Source organism: Manis pentadactyla, chromosome 2, assembly GCF_030020395.1.
Source record: "Manis pentadactyla isolate mManPen7 chromosome 2, mManPen7.hap1, whole genome shotgun sequence".
Classification (NCBI taxonomy): Eukaryota; Metazoa; Chordata; class Mammalia; order Pholidota; family Manidae; genus Manis; species Manis pentadactyla.
Window position 1 is genome coordinate 70,367,236 of NC_080020.1, and position 22,042 is coordinate 70,389,277.

Here is a 22,042-nt window from a genome sequence, read left to right on the forward strand (position 1 = left end):
GAACCTGCAATGTGAAAAGCTAAGGATTGGGGGAAATTCTAGGAAGAGGCCCCAGCACCCACAAAGGTTCCAAGAGAGGGGACCTTCAGGGAACCAAGGGAAGGCCAGTGTGGCCGGGGCAAGGTGAGCAAGGAGCAGACTGCTGGCGGTGGGGGTAGACTGGTGAGGCAGACCGAGCTGGCCATACACTATCTTTCCAGCCATATTAAGATGTTTGAGTTGAATCTGAAGAGTAGAGAGAAGCCACTAAAGGGTTTCAACAGAGGACATCACATGACATCTTTAAAAGCTGACATCGGCTCAATAGAGAACAGACTGGAAAGGAGCAAGCAGACCAATTAGAAGCCAATTTCAATAGTCATATTAAGATGTGTAGTGGGTTGTACAACAGGCAGAGGATAGATTTGGAAAAAAGCAGATGAAGTCATGGCATAATCTGGAGGTAGAATCAATAGAACTTGCTGATGGATCAGATACTATTGGGTGACACAAAGAAAGGAATGAATAATGCTTGAGAAACTCTGGGAAAGATGGTTTCAATTACTGAGATATGGAAGACTATGGGAGGAACTGGTTTCAAGGGAACCTTAAACATTTTGTTTGGACATGTTAACTTTGAGAGACCTATGAGACATCCAAGAGGATATATTAAGGGGAACAAAGTATACAAGACCAGAGCTTCAAAGAGTGGTTTGTACTGGAGATAGAAATTTGCAAGTCATGAAACACACAAATGGTCCTTAAAGCTATAGCTCATGATAGCTCATGATGAGATCACTGATGGAGAGAGCATGGAGTAATACTTCTATCATTTTAGTATGTAGAAAAACTTCCTGGGGAGATTCTGATTCAATACATTTGGGGTGGAGACTTTAATCTGCATTTTATAAACTCTCTAGCTGAGTCTCATCCTGGTAAATATGGCTACAGAGACAGAAAATAAGTAAGCCCAGTAGTAAATCGAGAAACTCTAGCAAGTGGTAGTTGGCCAGAGTAGTTGTTTGAGAAGTTGAAGCCAGAGGCCAAACTGGAGAGAGTGGCCCATGCAATTCACACCATTTTCACAGGGAGACTAAACGGTATCTATTAGGTACTATTAGCAGGAATCTGGTCAGAGTTCCTTTGAGCAAGCACCTATAAAACACTGCCAAGAGAAGGTCTGCAGAATAGGAGGGCACAAGCACTCTGTGCTTTTCAATGAATCTGTGCTTTGTCATTATAAGAAGAAAATATGGACAGTATCAACAACAGGACTGTTGATGTCTTCTAAGTATAACTACTGCTGTACTAAAAACAGGAGTGGGCATCTTGGGATTAGTGCTGGTCATGCTGGAGTTAATGAGATCTTGACCAACCTACTTTGATTATTACTGAAGGTAGGAAGTGAGTACCACCGCCTTCTCTCCTTTTCTTTCCTGTCACATGCAAGTCGCCTCAAGACCCTAGTATTTGTTAACTCCTTAAAATAGGCGAAGAGATGTAGGACCAGACAAATTAAGAGGCAGATTCATTTCTATCTTTCTCAATTTTACATTCTATTAGCAACTCCTTTCTTAGCACTCCTTATCTCCATACCATATGGTACCTGCTTAGAACTGTCACCACTCCATCCTTACCTGTGTCAGACACACCAAGCTTCTGAACTCTTAAAGCTATTGAATTTCTCCCAGACTTGGGTAATAACCAGTTGGTCTACATGATTATTATATGCTATTGGGTTTGTCAGTGCCCACAAATTTGCATTTTAATGGTTTTTATGAATACAAACTTTAATTTGAAGGAGTTAGACTACTGTTGGAGCATTCCTATATTTTTATGGAGAAGATGATTTTAACAATCCTTAATCAACACCCACACGGACTGCTATCTATTTCACCTGTAAAGTCTCAACAATTTAGTAAGTCTGAGTTAATCACCTGAGAGCATACAACCATTAAAAAAGACTGCCAAGAGATTATAAACTGCTTCAGAAAGCTGATTTCATGTTATGGGATAGATAAAAGAAATCTTAAACAGGAAATAGATCTATCAGTCTGCCTTATAAAAAATCCACATAAAGCCAATGATTTTCTTTATTAAATAATAAAGCTGGAAGCAGCCCTTAAACGAAGGGCTGCAAATCAAAAACCATCAGGTACAAGGCAATCAATATAATGTGCACAGAAACCAGATATAAAACAACATGGGGTCAGGAAGTCCACAGCAAACACTGTGAGACCACACATACCACAATTGTGGGCCAACTTGATCTCCCAGAACCTCAGTGTCCTGGCACTAAGTTCCCCATACCATTGTAGAACAGAAAGTAGAGAAGGAATAAGTTGCTCTGATTACCAAGGAAATAAAACATAGTATCAAGTAGGGTTTACAACTATCCTGGGCTTCAACTTTCCAGGACTGAAAGGTTTACTGGGATGCAGAACTTTTCAGACCTAATACTACAATAATCCTGGGGACAACTGTTCAGCCTAAATCAAGATGATTACTGCTCAGTGCTTTGGAGCTGTGCGAACAAAACAATGACAATGTGGGATCTGGTTTTCACAAAAAGTTGAAATTGGTAGCTTGGTCTGAAAAACTGCCAGGCACATTAGGAGGAAGGCAGAATTGTCACCAAGATACTCTCCAAACAGCAGCGAGAGTGATAAGCAATCAAGGTCGTTGGCACCTGCTATACATCACTAATATCTTTTCTGTGTCTCACACAAAACAACACTGTGAAAATGTCCTAGCAGGTCCTAGAGACTATTATATGAAGCAAAGGAATCAGAGGCAATTTAATTGCTCAGTAGTGTTGAAACCATTATCTGAAGTCAAGTGAGGTAACTTCTGTAACTTAAAAACAACAGGATAATTTCATAAGTATGTAGAGAAAAAATGACAAAAGGAATAGATTGGTTGTCTACAGTGGGCGGCTCTCAAATGAGGGTGATTTTTATTTGGTGTATTTGATACAGCAAGTACTTGGTAACACTTGAAGACAACTTCAGATGTCACAATTGGGGAGCACTTAGTAAGTAGGGGCCAGAGACGGTGCTAAACATCGTTATTATGCACAGGATAGGACAGTCCCTTGCCAATAAATTTTCTGACCCAAAATGTCAACAATGCTGTGGTTGAGAAATCCTAGTTTAGGGCCATAAAACTTTTACAAAAACAACTTGGTTAATGCCAATAAGGTTGAAGTGCATGGAAAGTACTTTTATTCTATGAGACTGACTCCTAGATTGACAAGAGACAGAAAAGGGGGATTCAAAGGGGAGCAAAGAGGCAGAAGAAATGCTAAGGATGAGGCGTTTAATAAGGGAGGGGAAGGGACTCATCTATCATGCCACAACCTTTCTGCTCATTAGGACCCCCCAGCCCCAAATCAACACCTGCAGAAGCCTGTTACTCTTTCCATTCAGGAATGTGGAGTTCTGGTTACTACAACTCACCTCCCCACGTCACAGCTCCAAGAATAGAAGAATGAAATGCATAAGGACACATGGAGCTGTCACCAAACGCAGGATAACAATGACAGACTTGAGGTGGGGAGTCAGGAAATAGGGGTGTGAGATGGTGAAGTGCCAAAGTAAAAAACAGAAAAGTGGCAGTTAGGGATATTCTGCAAGTGCAAATAGATCTGAGGGGGCCAAAAGAAGCAAGCTAGCATTGTACCAGTACTGCTCCCAGCTAAACCCAGCAGCTGTGAAAGGGAATTATATACAAGAATGACCAATTCATAAAGGGACCATAATTCAAAATGAAAATCTTCAAAGTATACTAGGGGTCTGAAGACCAGCATTTTCTGCATACTTTAATGCTGGATTGTACACTTGCTGAAATAATAGGAAACTGAGGGGAAAAACGTAGGTAGCTATTTAACCATCAATGTGTATTTGCTGCCTCTCAAGCACAGAATCCTCTTCAAGGCCTATTCTAGAAAACAGAAGCAAGATATGGCCTTCTTTCTTGTTTCAAAAGATAAATATGTAATTTTTAGCATTCTATTACTAAATATACCTTAGCAGATATTTAGTAATAGAATGCTAAAATAGAAGTTACCTCACTTCTATTTTCATCTGAAAATAGAAAGCAAACATGGTTCTTCACAGTCATATCTTGGACAAACAAATCAATGCAGAGTTAACTGAGGCTACAGCAGTTTTAGGGATACACCCACTAAGATTATGTTCCAAGCCTAAACTTTCAAAACAGAGATGGAACTTTTTTCCTACTAAACTGCCTTTTTGAAGGCATTACTACCAAAAATATCCATCTTAATTCACAGATCTCTAGTTACTAACAAAAAAATATGTAATAATCACAACCATTTTTTAAAGTGAATATTTTTAATTCAACATGATTTGAAGGGCCTGGTAGTCATTTCTGAAATTTTGAAATCACAATTTGATTCATGTTAAAAATCATTTATTTGTTATATGTTCACTAATTATGCATTTATGTATTAAAAACATCTGTGTACTTTGGGAGGCTGTCTCTCATCTTCCATTAACTTGATCCATATACCGGTGTTCCCTTAGAAAAAGAAAAGACATTCATTTTCTGGATGTGAAATGCAAACACAGTGAGCAATGCATCATGTCCAAGCAGGCAGGTAATGAGTGCATCCAAAGGCCTGTCTGGGCACAGGTGGAGCCTCCCCAGCCAGAACAATAGCTTTCCTGACAATTTTAAATAGGAAATATCACAAAGAGGAATTTTCTGAAGTCCATTGTGCAAGATATACATAGATCTATGTGAAGTGGAAAAAACAGGCTGTGCAATGAGCCAGATGTAAATTATATTTACAACTTCATCAGTTGTAACCCAAGAGACTGGGGATAAGTTTGTCTCTTCAACTGTAAAATGGGAACTTACACAAGGTAAAATACCTGGTTCTTAAGAGAGTACTCAATAGTGGCATTTCTGTCCTCTCTTCCAAAATGCATTAGAAAGACACCAAAAGAAGCACTCCAGAGCCTTGTAAAACTGCTTTAAAGAAGGAGAAAAAGTCTGCCTTTTAATATAATTATACTTAACCAAAAAAAATCCATTTTAAAATCTAGAAAAAAACTTCCATTTGGAGGCAAACATATTAATGGAAAAGGTAGTTACTCTCACACCTATGAGAAAATCTGCGATTTTCTCCCATACATGAATTTTAAGATGGTCTTCCATTGGATCAAGCCTTAGGAAAAGTTAGCTTATAGTCAAAAGTTAAAGATAAAATTGCCCCCATATTTTATGACTGGTGTCTCTTCTTTCTGATTTCTAATTTTTCAGATTTGTTTTTCACAATCTGCATTAATACTGCAGGAGCTGCTGAGAAATATTACGAATTCTGAACTTCTCTCACACACAGTACCAAAACTTCATCCTTTACTGTGACCCACTGGCCAAAGTCCACCTTTCTGGAGTTATCCAAGGAGATGAATTTTATGGAAAAATACAAGATTAAAAAAAAAAAAGACCTTTCTAAGACTTTTAATGAAGGTTTGTGATCAGACAAGTCTATTAATTGTAGCACATTTAATGAGTAGTTAAATTATATTATTAACAGCCCAATAATCAGACCTCTTTGCCACACACACAAAAAATGTCAAAGTAACAGGGTCATAATTTCCGGCAACACTGGTTACAAGTGCTTTGGTCTTAGCTGTTTTTTTATTCTTTCTCCTTAACTTGATTAAGCCAGAAATAATGAGTAAATGTGAACCCTTCCTGGAATGCATCGTTTAATTTCTTTTCAAAATTGCACAGGTGGAATCCAGCAGTTTCTTGGCAATGTACTAAGACAGGATCCAAGAAACACAAAATATTCCATCAATTATCAACTAAGGATAAGATGCACAACAAGGTTCTTCACATTGGTATTTACTCTTAAAGGTCTGATTCTGTTAAAACGGAGCCCAAAATTCATCCAGCTATGAAGAGAAAGATGCATCACTGAGCTGACTGTTGCCCCAAAGACTGAAAGCAGTGGATGTCAGTACTCTAAGTATGCCATACAACCACAGGGTCTTAGAGCAGTCATTGATCAGCAAAGGTCATTGCTAACATCTATCCACTTTTCAGCACAAGCTTACTGATAAGGATAAGAGACTACTAAGGAATGGGAAATTGGAGATTACTATCGTAGTGTAACATACTGACAACATTCTCCAGAAAAGTGACATATTGGTATGGTGACTGTTGTTACCAGGTAACAAACTGTGTAAAGCAATAATCTCTTGATGCTTGGACAAGCTGAGGTAAGAGTGACTCCAGACAGACCTGATCATGTCACTTCTTTGATAGAAACCTTCTGGAAAGTAGAGCCTTAACATCTAAATTGAGCTTTCAAGGTTTCCCACAGCTCATCTGAATCTGCCTTGCCAAGCTTTCTCCCCTCACGCATGTCAGTCACAATGTCCTACTCTGGGGTTTTGAAAACACATTCTGTACTTTCCTAAACCCAATGTGTCACCGATGCTGTTTTCTTAGATCAAAATGCTTTCTCCCCACCGAAAGGTACACTTCAACTCTGTTCAAATTTCATCTGTTTGGCTAAAGCACTCAGTAGGTTTCAGGAAAATGTGAAGGTAGCTGCTGTGTCTGACACATTCATGCACATGGGACATACATATGCATGCACACAGCTGTGGGTAGTTTAGTGGATTTAGATGCACATGGGTTCAAATTTTAGTTCTGCTTTGTATTTAGGGCTTCTAGGGCACATTTAACTATATCTGCGAGACTTGGATTACCTGGCTACAAGGCAAAGATTGATAATGCCTACTGAGAGCACCACTGTGAGAATGAAATGAAGCAACATATACCTAAAAGCCTCTACCGTGTAACAGGAGCTCAGAAAGAGTATTATTAATAATACCACTACCTCTCTAAGAATTATATAAAAACAATTTTTTAAAAATTGAAAATGACTTCATACAAGAATATATTTTAACTGAAATAACACTTTAAATAAATGTGACTGACCATTTAGGAAAATGAAGATACAGAATCACACAAATCAAAGCAGCACAATTAAAAAAAAATTAAATATCAAGAAACAAGATCAGACCTTGGGAGGAAGTGGGAAAAGGCCATTCTTCCTTTTATATATATATCACACATTTTAAAATTTTAAAAAGAATTTAAAAACTTGGACAAAATATCTTGACTGCTTTACTCTCATAATGTCATACCTTATTTGTTCTTCTGAATGACAATTCTTTGTTCTTTCCTTTTCAAATTTGTATCTCTGTTTACTGATACTTCTCTTGTTTTCAAAATGTACCCAAGGATCATTTTTCAAATGTATCTGTTAAGTGGGTTTACTTGTAACTGTAAGGGTCTATCTTTCCCATGAACCTCTGAACAATTTTCAGAAATGGTAGGAGATGGGAATCTTGGGCTCCACTGTAGAGAGTCATGAAAGTGAGGTTGGGGTTCTTTTTCTGGTGGATGCTCCCTTCCCTTGCTTCCCGCTTGCACACTGGGAGTGCAAAAACAAAAGCTTTATTTCAACCATGTTTGAGTCTGTGACCTCATTTCTACAATGCCTTCTCCAAGCCATTCTCCACTTGAAAGCTGAAGTAGGTTCATTCTGGGGAAAGAATTACTCACATAGAGCTGCTCAATGGTTTCTTTTCCCATTTCTTCCAGTTTGTCTGCAGAAGGAGACCTGACAAATGCAGTTAAGAATCCTGCCACTCAGCTAAATTATCATCTGCAAATGGGAAAAAGTATGTATGTACAACAAAGAATGTGTGACAAAGACATCACAGCCAGGTAGCTGATTTCTTACGCCCCTTGTTTTTTCTTGTTTCATATCTATATAAATAGCACCAGCACTCCTTACATCATAATCTTCCTGAGGACATGACTGTGACTACCTTGGGATCTGTTAGTCATTATAATTATATGTTTAATCTTACACAGAATTTATAAATGACTGTGAACATAAGAGGTTCTTATTAAACATATGTCTTTGACTTTTCATAATTACTGCTGAAGAGTCGTATGAAGGTGCCCTTCAGAATGAGATCCCAATTAACAATTAGGACTAGCTGCTAGGGGATCACTATTTTTTTTTAATTTATAAAAACAGCATTCCAACGGTGTTCTCAACCACTTACTTTAGCCTTCTAATTCCATGCTAAACCAAAGTGGTAAACAGTTTCTTTCTCAAGTCGCTTACTCTCTCATGGCCACCACTGACGCAGACATCGGCGGGGAAAGAGGCCTCCGAGGATTACGCGGTGTGCATTATACGCAACTTGGCAGCCACTTGTAAACTCCAAAGAGAGTAAATCAAATATCAGTGACCAATTGTGAAGCTGAATTGCTTCCTTTTTTCTGGTTTCTCACAAAAATGTTTGAATTCAGCTTCCCCTCTTCCAAAAGGCTGCCACCCTGACGGAAGTCTGTTCTCTGAGACTTGTTTCTATTTAGGAGAAATGCTTATATTGTTGTTCTCCAGCCTATTAATAACTTTGAAAAGAGTTAAACATTCTGAATTTTAAACATAAATATTTTCCTGTGATCTTTCCACTGTATTTCCTATGCTCTAAATTCTGTCTTTACCTCAAGAATATGAATTCCATGGTAAAATCACAAAGGGTAATACAACGGAAAATACACACAGGATATATTTCCTACAGTTACACAGTTGGAATTATCACAATTTCATTGTGTTTCTTTTCCTGAATTTTTGTCCCTAGGGTTTACATAAAGAGCCTAAGAAGTGTAGCACTGTATTAATATTTTTATGTAGATTTAAATACTGAAATATATAAAGCTATACTGATTTATGCCTTTATGAGTCTTTAACAAAAGAATACAGTAAACTGTATTTGAAGTTACACTGAAAAATACACTTTGTACCTGATTCACTTTTTCCTGTTTCTTCACTTGAACTAGTAACAAAAAGTTCACTGGAGCTGTTTTGAGAAATTATTTTTTCAAATATGAAATAGGTTTTCATCTCAATGCATAATAAATGCTTCAATTTCTAAGAGTTATTACTCCATAATCAAGAACAAAAAAAAAAGTTTTTTGAAACCCTACTGACATGTTACACAACAGAGACTTCTGATATTTTATGCGATAGTATACAACTGGATACCTTGGCCTTTCCAGAATATTTAACACATTTATAAGAAAAATGATGATGAAACATGAAAATGTATCTGTGGCACCCAAATCTTACCCTATAAAAACCTGTAAGAAATTATCATTTCCTGTTATTTCACCAAACATCAGTTTTGCTTCGGCCTGGAGACTACTCTCCATCTCGCCCAGGTGTGTAGAAGTAATTTTCCTTTCCTCATCATCAACCCGTAACCAGCTGAACCACCCCAGAAGCCTTGCAGAATAAACAGAATATAATCCAGTGCAGAGCAGTCCTTTTTGCACCACTGATTCTGCCAGACACAGCCCATTCCTGTACCTTTACTAATGTCTGTATTTTAATTATATGTAGATTATACCTGGTGAAGCATTCTCATCTCTATAAAGATTTTCCTGACCCCACCCCTTATCTTGGGTAGAATTAATAACCTTTTTTTCCATTTTCTTGCTCTCACTGTATGCTTATACATACTGCTATAAAATGCCTATCTAACACTCCATTACATTCATTTATTTACATGTTTATCCCTTTCCTAGCACACTATAAATTGCTTGAGGATCTAATCTATGTCTTATTTATCTTCATGTGTGTGATTCCTAGCAAAAAGCTTGATATATTACATATGACAATAAATATTTGTAGAATGGGAACAGTGAATGGCTGTTGTATATGAGGAGATAAATTTAAATTGGGCTTCCACAAATATGTCAGAAAAAGTCCTCTTCAGATTTTTCTGCTGCTCTAAAATGTAAATGGGAGTGGGGAGACATGCATGCTTGTCCTCATCTGACTTTTCTGTACTCACACAGTCTTCAATAATTAACCCTGACAGGCATTTTCAGAAGCGCAATTTATAATCCTTAGAGTTGAAGGTTGCTCAAGTGTGGACTGTTTATACAACAGGCCATTTTTTTTATGGGGTCTTATATGAACCTAATGAGTTAACAGTAACAATGACCATGACCAGATTTAAAACTGTGGCACTCCAGCTACTCCGACTTCCTGGGGTTAACCTCTTAGACTCCTCAGCCTTTGCACCTCCATAGAGTTAAGAATCTGTGTAAGAAATACCTACATGCCTCTATTTACATAATTTAAAATGCTTTTATTACCCTTCTAGAACAAGTATTTATTGAACACTCCTCTAGGCAGATTCAAAGAAGCAAAGAAAACTATCCAACACTTGTACTTTCTATCTTATTTTCAAGGTACAAAACCATACTCCTTAAATACAAAGACTTTCATTTTTGAAATATATTTTTGGGAGAAAATAGGGTTTTACAATTGTTGTACCTCATTAACTCGCATGTTTTCAAAACACCAGGTATTATAATGAATGCTTTCAGCTACTCATAGGTTAAAAGGCTTTTGGGCTGTGGTAGCAGATACAATAAACTCACAAACTAACAATGGTTTCATCATAACTATAAATGTGACCTAAACATGGCATGATTATTCATTATGTCTAGATGTATCATAGTATGTTGTGATATTTCATCTCAACCCTAATTCCAATTCTATCAATGTGACAACCTTGTTACTTATACTCTTATTTTAATGACCCACATTGCTTTGGCACTAGAGACATTTACTAGTTAACTGTTAATAGAATTAGCAATTACAGTTAGTTATTATCTATCTTGAGTGTCTACATGCAGTCTCAACACAAAATGGTATTCCTTCGGAACACAGAAACATATTAGTTCAGAAGACTTTTTTCTGCACTCCCATAGTCGTTCTCTCATCCCGAACCTAGTTTCTCAGTAACAAGTTAATAAAGCTGCTCTGAGAGCTAAATCTCTATGCAATACTATGTTCACAAGATTCAGAGACCTTCACATTTCCTATGCAACTCTCTTGCAGAAGCAACTACCCGAATCAGGAAACTGGTTTCTAAAGCTGGCCTTTGGAATTAGACTTCTAACTGCACGTCTCCGCTGTGCTGACCCCCTTGTCATCTGCTCCTACGGGTTTCTGAAGGAAGGAGAGTCATGTAACAGAGGCTGTGGAAAGGCGAGGGTGTTCCTGGAAGTTCCCGATCAGAAATCAGAATGTATTTTAACATGAAGAAAAATTACAAAGCACAAGTAGGATTCATATTAGCCAGATTAAGAATTAAACAGGCTCTGGTGGTTGGCCTGGGATCTTACCTTCTTTTTATAATTATTTCTCTAGAAAAACTAACTCTGAATTGAACACATTTAAATTATAAATCAAGATTTATAATGCAATTTTCTTAAAAGTTGTAGACCACTACAACATTACAATTTTCTAAGAATATAAATAACTTTTTTTTGTTAATTCTGATTCTTCTTTAAGGAACTGAGAACATAGGAAGAGCTTATTTTCATGAGAAAATGCTGATAGATTAGTTTTAAATTGCTGAAGAATGTTTTTTTAGAAGCAAGCCTACGATTCCCTTTCACCTCATTGTTTTTCTCATTATTTTAACGAGTTTTTATTGGAACTTTAGTATGTGCCAAAAAGCTCTTTATGGATGCTAGAATAACACAACAATTAACAAGATAGGCAATTCCCGATCTGATGGCATTTCGTTCTAGGAGGTGAGAAGTAAGGAGTGAGGAAGGGGACAGAATACAATAAATGTATAAAAGAGTTCAGATACTGATATACAAAATGAAATAAACATAACAATGATGTGATACTATGGGGCAGGGGCCCTTCTCAGGGAGGCGGTTCTGAGTGTGAATGAAGGATGGATGAATGAATACATGAATATTACAGCAAAACACTGGGGCAGAACTTCCCAGGCTTGGGAATGAACTGAAACCCAGAACCCAGGACAAGAAGGAGGTGGAATGTTTAAGGAACTGAAAAGTGTCCATTGTGGCTGGTGCTGGGGGAAGGGCTGGAGATGGTAGGAGGTGCTATCAGAGTAGGCAGGGATGACTCTCAAGGGTCTGTTGGATGGAGGTCAGAAGTTCCTTCATTATATACAACAGGAATTCACTGAAGGATTTTAGTTGGGAGAGTGACTTGAGTTGACAGTCTTCAAACAACTACTCTAGCTCCTGAGAAGAGAACAGATTATAAAACCACGGGGAATAGTCTGGAGGCTACTGGAGAAGAGAGATGGCTTAGACAGGCTTGATCAAGACAGACAGAAGGGGCACGGTGGGAATACACTCCGGAAGCAGTGAGATAAAATCCATTCAATTACCAAATACAATTAACTCCTTGCATATTTTTTAAAAAGAATATCCATACTAAAATAGTTTTAAAATATGCAAAAATTGAATATATCAATTAGAGGCTGACTTTCATTTAAGTTTAATTTCTGTATCCCAGAAAGGACGAGGACATAAACTGGGTTGAGGTAGGGCTCAGAGGTGAGGTCTGGGTTGCTGTGGCATTCTTCAGCTTCCACACCAAACTCCATAATGTCAACTGAACATGCCAACTTCTGCAGATGATTTTTGGCCATGAAATGTACTTGGTTGTTGATATGTGACACATGAATGTTTCAATTTGGCAATAACATTCACCCTTACAACCAAAACATAGTGCCTGAAATCAAGTTCCTCCCCATCCCTGGCAGAACACAGAGTATATGTTCCTGGGAGACAGGATCCAAATGGGGCTTGGTTACAAAGGCGGTTCTAGAAGGCACATAACTAACAAACAGGCCTACGGCGAGGCTGCTCTAATGTTGTAACTGTTGTCATTTAGACCCTCTTAGTTACCTTTTGGCATAGTATATGATATTAAGAAAAACAGTCTCTGCTCAGGAACTTTAGGGTCAGCTTGGCAGATAGGCAACTAAATATAAGAGACTCAGTAAAGAAAGGAGCTAAAGCTAGAAGACACAACTTCCTGGCACTTACATGCATTTATTTACGTATATGTATTTGTAAATTTGAAAACCAACTTTGTAAGGCCCCATCATGAAAAGATTCATAAAAGGAAGCAAGACATCAGAGAGGTAAAAAGGAGATTGAAGAGAAGCCTACTAACATAATTATTGCACAACTAAATGTTAACCATACCTCAATAAAGCTGAAAAAAAAAACTGATTGTGGGGATGGGTACACAATTCTGTATGTATTAAAAGCCACTGAATTTGATGCCTTACATGGGTGAAATGTATGGTACGTGAATTATCTCAACAAAGCTGTTTAAAAAAAACTGTCTGCAAGAGCCCATGCTGTTATGTTCCATGGCAGTGGATGAAAGGCGCCCCTGAGGGGTTCTGAAGGGTCCTTCCCAAAGGGGCAGAGAGGGAGGTGAGGACTTTGGAGTTGACAGACCTACTTGATGTGGGATCTGGGGCAAACAATGTAACTAACTTCTTGGGGAGTCTCAAATTTCTCATATGCAATACAGAGATAATAATGATTATCGCATAAAGTGTTGCAGGGATTAATGGAATGATGCTTATCAATAGTTTATGGTTTTCCTCAGGAGTTTCATTAAATAGTGTTTCTGTGTTTTAAAAGTTACACCTACTTCAAATTTCAAATGTATACATATATACATGCAAGAGCTCACACCCTATCCTCACATACACACACACACAGCTTTTTAAAAATGGGCATATATATGTGTGCAGCTGTTAAAGTTGTAATCATTCAACACAAGCAATAAAGGCACAAACACTTATAAAACCCTCGAGGTTGGGGGAGGGGGGATTCTCATTTGAAAAATATAAACAAAGCCAAATGACTACAGTATCTACAGATAAGGCTGACCAAAGAGAAGAATTTCTAGGACACTATCTAGTAATAGAGGTGTGGTAACAGCAGTGATAGAGTTGATTGTCTGAAAAGGGTGGTGCTGAAAGAACTGCCACCTCCCCTGCAGTTGCTTTAAGAAAACCTCAGGATCAGAGAGCCAAGCATGGTTTTCCAGGAGGTGCTACGGACTGCCTGACTCCGCAGACCCCAGTGGGCCTCTGCAAGGCTGTGGGCAGCAGGATTCTTCTCTGCCCTTGTTCTTTGCCCCCTGGCTCCCCAGACTGTATGGGGAACATTATCTTTCACTCTCCTACCAATTCTGCAAGGCAGACAGTCTTGTTAGTTTTCCACTGGTTTCTCCAGCACAGCCCAGGGACATTACCCCATTTGTCCTTTATTCCAAAACCGGGACTCTTCCCCCTACGCCCCACATTTGTTCGTTAAAGTTCTTTAGAACCATCATTAAATCTTCATAAGAACAGTTTTTCTCAGATACTAATTCTCCCTAGTTAGGGACATCAAAGGAAGCCTTTTAGAAGTCAAGGGTAGTTTATGTTTCTGAGACTATAACAGAAGATTCCAAAGCAGCATTTTCTGGCGAACTCTGGATTTGCCTCACAAATTTTCCTAGTAACAAAAGCTCGGCAGCAAACATGATAATGGCACTGGGGCCTTATTCAGCATATTACTCACTCTTTCTGTTGCTTTGCTACCTCAGCACTTGGGAAAGTCCGAATTTCCCAGTAGTGTGACCATGATACTATTTTTGTATCTTCAGCATCCACTTATTTTCAATTTAGTGAGAACAGTCTACGGTTGAGTGGAATTTTGAAAGCTTGCTGAAGAAAAGGAGCTTTAATATGTTAAACCTTAAAAATATTTTAATACTCATTATTAAAATATTTAAAGACTGAAAAATGGATTAATATGAAGTCTATACTCAAGAAGAACACAAAAATAATGGAATTTCTCCTGAAATTCAATACTGGGATCAATATTCAAGCTTCACTCCATTTTGAATAGCAATATTGTCTTAATCCCTCACATACTTGTGAATACTGTAATATTAATATTTTCAGTTGTAGATAGGATTATAAAATTATTTGATAATCAGGAGTTACAACTCTAGGTCATAATCGATTGCAAGTTCACATAGAATTCAATAAAAATAATAAGAAGAAAAATGTTAAGATCATCAAAGAAATTTGGATTCAAGACACGGGGGCAAAAATGCTCAAAACAGAGCCCTAATCTTCTGGACGTAACACAACTAGGTCAGGCGTGCTAGGCAGGCTGTCATTTGCTTGAGGCATAAAAATGTCAAAGCTATCAAAAAGTATAAATAAAAACAAGGACCACAGAGAAATTTACTAATTCCTGCTACCCTTTCATTGAATTTCTACAGGAAGTTCTCTTTCAAGAAAAGTAAAAACCAACGTTGAAAAGTAGGGTAGGAGCGGAGACCTGCGCCTCCGGCCCACCCCTACTTCCCTTCAGCAAGCCCTCTAGGACCAGAAGCCACAGGGCCGTCCCCTCTTCCTGGGCCCCACCTGTCCCCTTCTCTCACAGCCGGACTGCTCACAGGTATGGAGGGTATGGGCTCAAGCAGCCCCTTTGTTTCCTTCCCTCTCCACTCACTCCCTAACCTTTTATGCTTAATTTTCATCCTCTCTCTTCAAGGTCTCAGGGCCTTTCTCTAGCCGAACTTGAAGACTAATCTCCCTTCCGTTTGAAATCTTTTTTTCCTTCCTTGGCTTAAGAAACTATGCTGTTATTTGCTCCTAATGAGCCTTCTCATTTCACATGGAACAGTGTTTTAAACACATGGGTTTTGGAGCCAAACAGACTTGGGTTTGAATCCTTCTTCCATCCACCACATCCTACCCATGAAGGTTAAGATAAGTAACTGAACTTCTCTTAATCCCATTCTTTCCATCTATAAAACAGGGATAACAGTGCTCATCTCATCTGCGGTTATATGGAGTAGATAAGGCAGCACATGGAAATCACTTAGCTCAGTGCCATAAAGGCGAGCCCGCAATGACATCAGCTATGTCTATTCTAAAACCGCAGGTTCTCTACAACATTTCTCAAAGAACCTAGTTTACAGTGTCAAGGCCTCTATGTTTCTGTAGCTAACATCTGAATCATGAGCTTAAATGTGCTGTGGAAACTTTAAACCCGATGTCCAAAGCTGCATGTATCCCACTCCATCTATTAAACCTTCCAGCCTTTTCTATTTAAGTCAAATGAAACTGCCAGTTTCACAGGCACCTTAAACTTGTCTATGTCCTTTGGTGATAGAGTAAATCTCACTAACTCCTGACTCAAGAGGCACAATAGGTAAGTGATTAAGAGTGAGGACTGGGGCCTGGCTGCCTGCATGCAATGACTGGTTCTGTCACCGCCATGTATGTGACCTAGGGCAAGTAAAACATGTTTGTGCCTTAATTTCCTTATAAAAGAGGAATAATATTAGTACCTGTCTCATAATCCTTAACTCATATAAATCTTACCAATATTATATTAATATTTAATAAATAAAATTCACAATGTGGCCTTTTTATTGATTTAAAGAGAGAAGTGGAATTGAAAAACTGTCCTAAAGCAAAATAAGGGGTTTTCATTAGCTCTCATTCCCTACTTTGAATTCTCATCGCCACAGCCACTGTCCAAGTCACAACCCATCGTAACCAGACGACAGAAAAGCTGCTCATCTTGCCTCTCTAAACGTTTCTCCCTAATTCCATCCTCTCGGCTAATTTAACCCATTTTTCATTTATCTCTAATTGCCAGATTAACCCTTAAAAATACTCCCTTTCATACGTGTCTTCTTAGACTAGCTCCATCGTTGCCTCCTCCCAGTTCTCAGATCTGACGTTGGCTTCTTTATCTATGCAGCTGGCAGGCCTGACCTAGGTGGAACTCCTTGGGTTCACTATAACCTCCATGCCCTTATTCTTATTATTTTCCTTGCTTAGAATGTGCCACGTTCTAACCACCAGGCAGATTCCACTTGCTACATGGAGCCTTTTCCAGTTGAGGCCCCCATCCACAGCTTATATACTACAAAAGAGATCATCTTTTATGTGCATGCTGGGCTCTCACCATGAGGTCACTGTTTTAGGCTGTTACGTATATACTTCATGTGTGCATATTTTGCTATCTCCCATTACACAATCTCAAAACTGTGCATATGGTAGATGAGTGAGCAGTGACTGAGCTCACAGATGAATGAGGAACCTCACTTGGGATAAGCAAGGTTTGCTCTTTTTTGTTTGTTTTAATTTCACTATAATTCTATAAATTCACTATAAACTCATCAACATGAAGGTAATAATATTTTGGCCACACTAATATACACACCTAAATTAAGAGCAAATAGTTTCAAAAATTCAAATTAAATGTATTCATTAATCTCTATATGAAGAAAAGGTACAACCTGAAGACTTCAGATTTTTTTGTGTGTAAAATATAAAAATAAAAGCCTTACAAACTTAAAACCATTCAAATAGAGGCATTCACACACTCTTCAAGGGAAAAAGAAGTATCTGGTTGGGGGCTGGTTCCACTTTTTTCCCACTGGTTTATATGTCCAAAAACAACACTAATAGGTTCTGCCAAGTGTGAAATGCTATGAAAAAGACCAAAATAAAAGCCTAGCATATACTCTGAGTTTGCCTGTCTAAGGACCTTTCCTTTCCTTAGTCACCCAGATGAGGGGGAAAAAAACGAGAGAGAAAAGGAAGCAGTGGCACAAGTCTTTCCTTCAAGGAAGAAAGATAAATATTTGTTAGTAGTTTCAAAGGCAATGGCACTTTAAATAAAAGTAAAAAATTTAGATAGTGTAATTTCTTAAACAAATACTTTCTTACAGCAAGAAACTGGTTGACTGGGTTTCATACTCCAGCTGAGCAGAAGCAGGGTGGCGGCAAGAGCCACCAGAGCTGCACCTGAGTCAAATGCAGCCGATCTCGTCCCCCTCACAGGCGACTGTAGGAACCCACCGCAAACTTACCCACTCAGCATGTGTTCTTCAACACGATGCCTACATCACAGTTTAGGAAGCATGTTCCTAACGCATTTGCATCTGCACTAATACATAATCATAAATGTTCTACTGAATAGTGACTCTTTGTGCTTCTCAAGTTCCCAGTCCTCAAAGGAAGAACCAATTTTGATCCTTGTACATAAACTCAAGTACTTTTTTTTATTAACACAAGTAGAAATAATAAGGGATACTCAGGTTAACAAGTGGTTAACTAAAACTTCCAACCAAAGAAGAATCTGTTCTCATGAATGGATTTATTTTACAATTTCGTTAAAATTTAAAATTTCTATCTCATTCTGCTTTAATAGATAAAAATATGCTTGTTAGATAGATACATGTTTTGTGACTTGACACACATGGCCCTTTCTTGGGCTGGTAGCCTCCATGAAACAGTACAGGTTGCAAGGAGAAACACCAGGCCCTGTAGTAGCCAGACGGAGCCTGTATTTGAGAGGTTACACACGATTTTGGCTTAATTCATATGTAGTCAATGACTTTAAAGAGTCTCAAGGGTAATAGATATTCAAAGTTAAAATGACATAAACTTTAGGTTAAAACAGAATTTATTGGCAGAAATATTTGAGCAGCATCCTGCTTGCAAAACAAAATTATGTTGTAAAATGCCATCCCAACATGTTGCAGAATGAGGAAACTGGACAGGATACTGACAGCCCAACTTTTGCTAAATTACAGAGAATAGTCCTCTGAATTTTAAGGCAAGTCCGTCGTTCTGTTTTATGGAGAAGGCCGACATAGCTAAATCTCCCACACATCCAGTGGCAACCAAAAAATTAAATATAAGTATTTCAACTTCTCAGATATTCAGTGACATCTGGATTCAGAAAATGTATAGCCTGGCTAATATACTTAATTTCTACACACAATTTTTTTCTACACAAATTTACCCTTCAGTTTCAGAAAATGTGCTTTAGCCATACAAAGAAAAATCAGGGAGAAAAAAATGTCCCCTTTGTTAAGTTTATTAACCAGAGTAAATGCTGTTCTATCTTATCATCATGTTTTCTATGAGGAGACTTCTGTTCTTTCTCTAGATTTGGAGGACCACTTCTCTTGACCGATCCCCCAGAACTGAGAACCCTGAACTGCAAACTTGTCCTTTGTCCTAGTTGTTTACCAGCCTTATCAGGGTACACATGGGTTGGCAATGTGATTCTAAGATAAAAATTACAAAGACATAATTAGACGTTTTTCCCAGAAATATCACCCAATGCCATGAAAATCTGCTTGCTGTTTTTTCACATCATACTTGCATTGCAACGGTCTTGCTATTTCTTGCCATTAAATTATTCTCTTTTAGATAAGTGAAAAACAGTAACTTGGCATTGAAGAAAAATTACATGCTTTTTAAATTAACAATACTGAAAATACAGATCTTATCTCAAAACTTCTACCTAGGACATTTCAATAAACATATTTTTCTATCAATAACATACTTCTTAAAAGTTTATCACAGCATAAAGATAATAAGAATAATGTTATACCCCTGAATTTAACTGTAAGTGATAAATGATAGAAAGATATATTCCAAGCTAGTGATGTACATGCTTTCTTATGGAACCCTAGATGCATTCAGTTCAGTTCTGAACAAAGGGGATAGAAAGACAATGGTAGGAAGCCATAAATGTGCATTTGCTATGTTGCAGAAGGATATGCTCCAGCCACATCAAAGAAGTGCTGTGAAAACTCCTCTCAAGTTTTCTCCTGAACTCCATCTTTGCTAGGGACTGAAACTGTTTTGCAAAAACAAAAACTTCTACTGCCATCTCCTGGTAATTATAGTCAATGATCCCTAAACAAGCTGGAGTGATGCAAGCTTCAGATTAAAGCAGAATCTTCTGACTTTTAAAGCAAGAATAATCTTTGGATTCTTGTCTATCTTCTTCCACTTACAGACATATATATATATATATATATATATATATATATATATATATATATATATAAAATTAATAAAATATTATGTATAATACACACACACACACATTATATACCTATTGCAAGAAGTAGAGAAGGAGAGCCAGACACACATTTTCTTGACTGCTGACTGACCTTATGCTGTTCTAGAAGGAAGTCAGAGATTAATCACATCTCCATTGTTCCTTTCCTCACAGAAGCATTCAACTTAGTTCTAGGTCAGTAATAAAGATTTGAAACAAATAGTCTTGCCAACTTATCTGTGAATTTATTCACAACTCAAACACTCTAGGTCAGTTAGAGAAGATTCACTCTCAAAGCCAAAGAACCACAGGCCAAACCTGAATTTCTTAAGACTGCTCTAGAGGCAGCTGTACCTCCAGGGATGTCAACAGAACATTGATGAAGGATTCTAAATGAGAGAGCTGAGGCTGGAACTGCAGTACCCCTGTTGGCAAGTTGCTATAACTGGAGATGTATGACCTTAAAATTTGGAAAGGTGGGCCCATGTTCCTGCAGTCAGTGTCCTTTCTTTTCTTGGAGACTCTAAGAATTTTAAAAAGCCTTTGCTAAAGTGTTTTAAGGAGATAATTATTCTCTTTAATTCAGAGGGTATTTTAAAAATCAAAGTACACAGGCAAGACATTTTAAGGAACCAGTACTTTTAACAACAATATTCCCATTCTACTGCCAAAAATAGACTATGGAAAAGGTTTTTAGTTATTTCATGTCGCAAGTCACATACGTTATAGGATTGTTCATGCCACATTGCTTCATCTGTTCTAAAATTAAACTGAAAAACATGGATTTGACTAACCATTTTTCCTAAATTAACTTGAAGTACAATGTGAATCAGAAGACAATGTCCCAGCATAAAAATCCTCAGTCTTTCTTTCACATCCCTAGACATGAGCAAATTTGTAGGCTAGGACACTAAAGAGTTGTCTGTAATTCTACAGTGCTATAATTAAGACTTGTACAAATTCTGCTGCCAAAAAGTCACCAGAGTGGGTGGTTAATACAGCCAAGTAAACTCTAATTATGGAAGGCGGGTTTTCTACGATCTTACATACAAGAAGCAAAGGCAAGATCAGACAACTAAGATGGGTTACCAAGACAATATAAATAGCTTGTCAAATTCAGTGTTGAGCCCTCCTTCAGTAACAGCTGTTACCTCTTAGAGTTCATAGGTACTTTAAAAACACAACCTGGAATCCTCTGCTTGGAATCTAACACTAAATTGTTCCCAGAAAAACAGAGTTATGAAATTACACATGTCATTTTCACTCTTGGGACAAAAAAAGGCAACAGAAGTACAATGTCCCAAAAAATTTTCCATTTTTCATTTCAGCTCCTCCACTCATCTTGGTTTTTAAAAGTTCTGTTTGGAGTTCAACAAAAGGTCATCAACATTAAAAAAAAAAAATAAGAGTGTAAATTTTATGTGTACAGCACACGTATTTGGGTAAACTGACCACATACATACACAACCAGCACCCAACCACGAAGCGGCATTTTCTACACTCCAGAAATGCTCCCATTTACCCAGAAAAGGGGACATTTTATTTTATTAAACAATATTAAAAATTCTCTCAATAATATTATATGCAGTATTATGACCGTCTGAAGCTGTAATCACACACCTAAAGTAGATGTGATCACATCTTCCCCCGTTTGCTTACACAAGCAGCCATGTCCGTCTCTCCACTTATCAAACTGCATGAACCTCTCATCTGAGTCCCACAGCTCAAAGATCAGCACCTCTGCGAAGACTTCCTCGGCCTTCACAGGAAGATTAACGTCCTCACTTACATTCACAGAGTAGCTAGCAAGTGGTCTATCATTGCACTTATCACACTGAATTACAGTTATTTATATGAACATTTACTTATTCTAGACTGTGAGTACCTCATGGACAGAAAAGGCATTTAATTTCCTCTTTTGATCAACCTCTGTGCTTTAAAACGGTATGCTTTGAACTTCATGCTAGTGAATCACTCAATGACTCTCACACTATTTCTTCTGCACAGACACTTGAACAATTTTTCAAAAACGAATATTTTACCAAACTGTATTCTGTAGCATTAAATGAAGCAAAATACATTATCCAGGTATTTTTAAATATATTATCATTTTAATGCCCTCCACATGAAGAATCTGTAACAGAGCATATGCTATTCAAATTTTTTTAAATATGCTAATTTTAGTATATACACACATTAGTAATAGATTAAGCAAAGTTAATAATATGATGCTTCATGA

The 22,042-nt window shown here is 37.7% G+C and overlaps 1 protein-coding gene across 1 annotated transcript in view; it reads right to left on the bottom strand.

The window, feature by feature from the left end:
- ADGRV1 (adhesion G protein-coupled receptor V1) overlaps positions 1-22,042 on the bottom strand; it is a 487,139-nt gene that overhangs the window by 259,252 nt on the left and 205,845 nt on the right. The gene's annotated exons all lie outside the window — the stretch shown is intronic.